The 6,953-nt window shown below is 37.9% G+C and overlaps 1 pseudogene; it reads right to left on the bottom strand.

Moving 5' to 3' along the window:
- Positions 1-1,236: 1,236 nt before the first annotated feature.
- Positions 1,237-1,345, bottom strand: LOC115215294 (annotated as a pseudogene).
- Between the last annotated feature and the right edge of the window lie 5,608 nt (positions 1,346-6,953).

The raw sequence follows: 6,953 nt of genomic DNA on the forward strand, positions 1-6,953 counted from the left end.
GATTATGTAAGTAACTATTACAAAAACAACATCAATACATATATATATTGCTAACTACAGGAATGTGTTGCTTGAATAAGACAACGAACTTCCTACAATACATTTGCTAGTATTGCGAGCACAAGAGCTGCTTAAAAACATTTAACTGTCCGAACTGTAAGATAACTGTTGAGGTAAGGATATGCATCCGAAAGAATAGTTTCTGTAACAGAGCTAGCTATCCAAAAACAAGTAAGAAGAATAGTCACATATCTTTTGAGTCTCTAGAAGAACAGCGTTTGAATTATGCTCTCAAAAATACAAGTGGATGTAGCCTAGCATGTCAGATAGTCCTACATAGAACAAGGTATGGCTTAGTCTACTATGCGCCTGGTTATATGCGGTATGTCACATCAGGCCGAGTCGGTACGTCATATACCTGACTGTAGGCCAGTATCAAAACAGAGTCGGCAGCAGTGTTTATTCCGGTCCACGAATCAATTTTTATAGATGATGAAGAAAAAACATCAAGATGAAAGTTATATAAATTTTTTTTTGCATATTCTGTAAAATATAAATATTAATGACTTAGAGGCACGTATTTCGCTATGCAACCATAAAATACTATAAAACCATAATATACTATAAAGTTTATTAAATGTTCTTCCGTTTTTAAAAGTCAACACCCCGTTCTACTCCGTTAGCAATATTCTTTACATTATTTTGTTAAGATTATTTCTACAGAAATTAAAGCCAGCAATGATATTTTGCTACAACATTTTGTGTCGAGACGCCATATGTAAACATACAATGAAATCGAAGACAAAAATGGTTACCTACAAGTTATTAATGTTTACATACCAGCCCCAGAAATGCGTTTAGTATGTAAATTGCTATAAGGCGACGAGTTGGCAGAAACATTAGCCCGTCGGGGGAAATTCTTATCGGTATTTCTTCTGCCGTTACGTTCAGAGTTCAAATTCCGCCGAGGTCGACTTTGCCTGAATGCGATGACGGCATTATGAGCAATTTGTTCGGTGGTGAGAGTTGGTTAGATGGGTGTCTGATGAAGAAGAAAAAAAAAACCAGGAAATATGGCAGATACACTAATTACCCATTTTCATCTTCGATTTTATTGTTTATTTACATCTGTCATCTCAATACGAAACGTAGCAAAAAAATCAGTACTTAAATCCTTAAAATCCTTTAAAATGTTTTAGCCCGAAGGCCGCGGCCATGCTGGGGCACCACCGCTGTTAAAAATGGGTTGCTCTGAAGTAGAGAGCAATGCCCATATGTGTTAGAAAGATCGATTGATCGCTTCCGTCCTTTTCAAGGGGAGTGCTAACCGTCTCTCCAGCAAAAGCTGTAAAATGTAGTAACACAGGTTGTGATTAATCAGATCGCTACACCATAGTAAATCTTATGTCATTTAGTCCATTAAAAGTGCAACTAACTATGATTCACATCCATGTCCATTGGCCGTGGTAAATAAACGTAGCATAAGCTCAGTGAAATTGCTTTAGTGTATCAGTTATCAGAGTTGTACGGGTTATCTTAGAGCTGATGTTCGAATCCCGCAGGCAACATTACAGTACATGTATAGATGTATGTTTTTATATGTACTTGTGTATGTACACGCACACACAAACACACACACACATATTATACATCTATACAGGAACATTCATACACGTATACGGGGTGGGAAATGAAGGATGTCGCGAAAGGCTTGATTAGAGGCCCAAATTTCAGTGCTCTTTTGCAGTGGTTAGAAAAGATGTAAGACCGATGCAATAACCGTGAATCTGTAAGAGGTATATGTTGAATATAAACATAATTAACTGATCCTCCTCTATTTTCTTTTACTCAAAGCCAGTGACTTTTCAGCACCCCCTCATAAGCCTGTATGAATGTGCGTGAGCGTGTGTGTACGCATGTGTGTAAGTGAGTTGTGTGTTTATGTGTGCCCACGCTTGTGGGTAGAAAGAACATACTAATTTCATGCTCAGCTGTTTCTATAACAAGTTAGATATATATATTGATCAATTTAATTTTTCGAAGGAAAGTACATTAAACAAAAATATTAACAGGTAAATTCGCGAATGTGGGCGGACGAAGCAAAAGTATGGCCTATGAGATTGAAAAATGTGCAGTAGCTGATATATTATCAAGTAGAAAATCTATGTCTGACAATGGTAATGAAATTTTAGTAAGCGGTAGAAGTAGTATTAGTAGATTTTTGTCGTATTTTATTAGTATCCTATTTTCCCAATAATTCAATAACTAATATAAACGCGAAGTACACCTGTTGGCAATGGAGAAATAATCGAAAGATAAGTGCCTGTAAACGTGTACTTATGTGTTCCATTTCGCAACATTTTAAATAGTACGCCTATAAATACATATGCTTCTATTATGTGTCCGTGCGTGCGTAGCTGTGCGCGCTTGTGTTTGTGTACGCGCGCGTGTATCTTAGCGACAGAGGCTGAATTAATACCGACAGGTAATAGTTATTCCTACGTAAACGTAGATATATATTTTTATTATATTATACATAATATACGTAATATATATATGTTATATAAACGCAGTATAACTCTCATGAGAGTTTTTCTTCTGGGAGCTACCGTAATATAGCATGTTCAAATAGAACATCCGCATTTAAATGGATATACGTATATATATATATATATATATATATATATATATTTATATACAGATGCAGCACGAAGTTTTGTCATTTGCGGTTTCAAATCGGCGCAAATATTTTCACAAATTATACTTATATGTTGAAGTGCATCTAACGGTTACTGCGTGTTTGTAAATGACTTATAAACAACTTCCACGCTGTAAGTGTTCAATTGCTTTTGTTTCAGCACACGATCGCAGATTAATTCAATTGCTATGAAAGTACATCTCCATAATAGTTTATATATATATATATATAATATATATATATATATATATATATATATATATATACACTCATATATATATATATTATATATATATATATATATATATACACTCATATATATATATATATCCCTCTGCAAAAAGATCCCAAATTTTATTTGATTTGCTTTTCGCAGGAAGCAAAGTTTCTATCGAAGATGCGTCTCGCCTTCACCTTCGAAACGCAGAGTAGATGAAACCATGGCGACTGAAGAAGGGGTTTTTTCCTTGTGTTATTTGTCCTGTACTCTATTTTTTTGTTGTTTAAGAAAAATGTCCAGTTCTTTGGTTTTGTGTCTATGTTTCCGTTTCTCATTGTGTTCGACGTTTTGTTTTGGTGTCCTGGACTCATATATGCGTGTATATATACATGTAGAGGTAGGTACGTACATATATGTATATATATATGCATATGTTTTATTTATTAATATATTATATGACGGAACGCACGCATCGCTTTCTAAGTAAGATTGTTCTTGATATATATATATATATATATATATATATATATAATAGTAATATTAAAATTACTAAGTCTCTTTAAAAGAGATTACGACAGCGTTTCTGGAAATTAATAGTTATCGCCATACTAATATGGCATTCTTAAAAATAAGAATAAAGCTGTCGCTGATTAGCTCCATGAAGCCATCGCCTCAAGCTAGCTACTTGACACACAGACTGCGTCCGTTATTAAACCTTCGAACGGAGACGGTCAGTAGCGACACCTGCAGGTCTGACTACGCTGCATTGAGAAGGGGCAACAACCCTGAAACATGTCTGTAGCTGTCGGACTAGCAGGTTGAAGCGGCTGACCTCCCCTGTTCGAAGGTTTAATAACGGACGCAGTTTGTGTGTCATGTTTCAGGGTTGTTGCCCCTTCTCAATGCAGCGTTTAATAACGGACGCAGTTTGTGTGTCAAGTAGCTAGCTTGAGGCGATGGCTTCATGGAGCTAATCAGTGACAGCTTTATTCTTACTTTTAAGAATGCCATATTAGTATGGCGATAACTATTAATTTCCAGAAACGCTGTCGTAATCTCTTTTAAAGAGACTTAGTAATTTTAATATTTCTATTATTGAAAACAAGTGGATGTATTCCACCGTAACTAGGTAAATAGAATCTTCGAACGGAGACGGTCGGTAGCGACACCCGCTTGTTTTTGTTTTTGGTGACGGAGATTTCTGATTGCGTTATTGGCGTGTAGCTGTATTTTTTGGCGTCGGGAGAATTTTGACTACGTTATTGTGGTGTCGCGGTTTGTGAGATCGAATCCGGTGGTGGAAGTTGTTGCGGCGTGGTGAAGTTTTTGAGATTTTTTCACGAAAATGGAAAGCCAGACGTATGCGGGAGCAGCAGGCAAGAGCCTGGTTGCGAACGAATTGCAGTTAGAAGAAGTCTTCGTCGAGAAGGAGACGTTGAACAAGTATTTCGACAGCTTGAAGAAGGAGGGCGACTGTGTGAAGGTCACACCACCCGAAGAAGAAGCGGAAGAAGCGGAGAAACGGATTATAACGTACAAAACATGGAGCGTGACATCGAAGAAAATAGAAGTGGCACCGATAGAGGAAGTTGAATGATGTCTTAAAGGAATAGAAGCAGAGTCTACCTACTATAACAAAGGTAGAAAGTTCGCAACGGTGGTCGTCCACTTTAAAAGTGAAGACGAGGCGAAGAAGAACGCAACGAAAATTTTAAAAACTGATAGATGGATGTGTTTACCAAGCTACTGCGGGAAAAGGGCAGTCAGAATAAGAATAAGCAAGATTTCGCCCGAACTAAATATGGAAAGGATTTTAGCAGCAGTGGTGTTTAATTGCAAGGAAAACGTGGAAATGTTGAAAGTCGAAAAATCAAAAGATATAAAGTGGTGGGGTTATGCAGTGCAGGCGTTAGTCCACATTACAATGCCTGACCTGTATAACATCCCGGAGGAGTTGGTGTTCCCCGACGAGACACGTCTCAGAGTCGTGGTGGAGGGGAGACCCCCAGTGTGTCATAAATGCAAAATAAGAGGCCACATGAAGGATGTGTGTCCGCTGAGAGAAGTACAAGAGAAAACGATAGCACTGGAGACTTTAAAGAATGAGTTGCAAAATGCGTGTGTGGAGGAGGGAGAAATCGTTACTACAGATAATGCGGAAAGTGGTGAAGAGTTGGAGAGAGAAAATAGAAAAAGAACGCGGGTGGAATCACCACCCAAAGAACAAAAATTGAAGAAAATAGCGAAAAACAAGATTACTGACGAGAAGGAAAACCGAACGGGAGAAGAGGATACAAAAGCAGAAGTGAGTGAACCGGTAAAACTAACAGCAGAGGAAGAATGGAACAGAAGAACGAAAGAGCAGTTGAAAGCTTGTAAGAGAGGAGGAAGACCCAAAGGAAAGAAACACAGAGTGGTAATATTATACGAAAAGGACAAAAATACGGAAAAGATGTTGGCAGGTAGGAAAGGCATAGTTAGAGTAAAGTTGAACCCAGAAATACATAGTGACCTGTGGAAGGCGGTAATCGTGGAGAAAGAGACAGTGCAGAAAATGCGATATGATTATAGTGTAATTGAATGGTTATATGTACGTTATGACACCTTACCAGCTATTGTGGATCAGGAGAGCTTAATGGAGTATATAACAGATGAAGAACCAGGCATCACTGACGAGCGCCCGACGTAGCAGAGTAATATATGTAATTGTAAATTGTGAAATTGTAATTTAAATGAAACTGCGAGCTTTGGGGGGCTCGTAAGCCGTTCCATCTAATCCATTATAAATATCTATTTCAATTCATAATTTTCGATTTTTTTTACTTTATGTACCCCACGTCCTGTCTTGTAATGTCCCCTCTTAATTCGGGCCTTAGTGCCTATAATAAAGATTTCAGTAGCGACACCTGCAGGACTGACTACGCTGCATTGAGAAGGGGCAACAACCCTGAAACATGTCTGTAGCTGTCGGACTAGCAGGTTGAAGCGGCTGATCTCCCCTGTTCGAAGGTTTAATAACAGACGCAGTTTGTGTGTCAAGTAGCTAGCTTGAGGCGATGGCTTCATGGAGCTAATCAGCGACAGCTCTATTCTTATTTTTAAGAATGCCATATTAGTATAGCGATAACTATATATATATATATATATATATATATATATATATAATATATATATATATATATGCATGTATGTATGAATATGAAATTAGATTTATGCATGTCAAATCCTGCCTCGTGGATGTCGAGGCGCATAATCACAAAAACCATGTATGAATAGCAGTAAGGATATTATGAGGGATGAGATCACTTTATATGATAAGCACAGAGCTGAGTTAAAACGAATTCGAAATGCTGCTACAATGGTTGCCTGATTCTGTGGAACCATATGCGCAGCATGTTTTCAGTTACTTGTGTAGAAAGAAATGGTGAAGTGCTTCTCTCAGACACGACAAAGCTTTCAAACTTTCAGCTTCTCTATAATAAAACAAACCTGTGACCGTGAAGGAAATATAATATGCATATATATGCATGTATGTATGTTTGTATGTTTGTATGTATGTGTGTATATATATTCGCTTTTTTACTCTTTTACTCGTTTTAGTCATTTGACTACGGTCATGCTGGAGCACCGCCTTTAATCGACCCCAGGGCTTATTCTTTGTAAGCCTAGTACTTATTCTATCGGTCTCTTTTGACGACCCGCTAAGTTACGGGGACGTAAACACGTCAGCGATGTTGGGGTGATAAACACAGACAGACAAACATACAGACACACACACACACACACACACACAATAATACACACACACACACGCACACATATATATATATATATACATATATACGACGGGCTTCTCTCAGTTTCCGTCTACCAAATCCAATCACAAGGCTTTGGTTGACCCGAGGCTATAGTAGAAGACACTTGCCCAAGGTGCCACGCAGTGGTACTGAACCCGGAACTATGAGGTTCGTAAGCAAGCTACTTACTACACAGCCACTCCTACGCCTATATGTATGTATGTGTGTATGTATGTAT

This window comes from Octopus sinensis, linkage group LG8 (assembly GCF_006345805.1).
Source record: "Octopus sinensis linkage group LG8, ASM634580v1, whole genome shotgun sequence".
Classification (NCBI taxonomy): domain Eukaryota; kingdom Metazoa; phylum Mollusca; class Cephalopoda; order Octopoda; family Octopodidae; genus Octopus; species Octopus sinensis.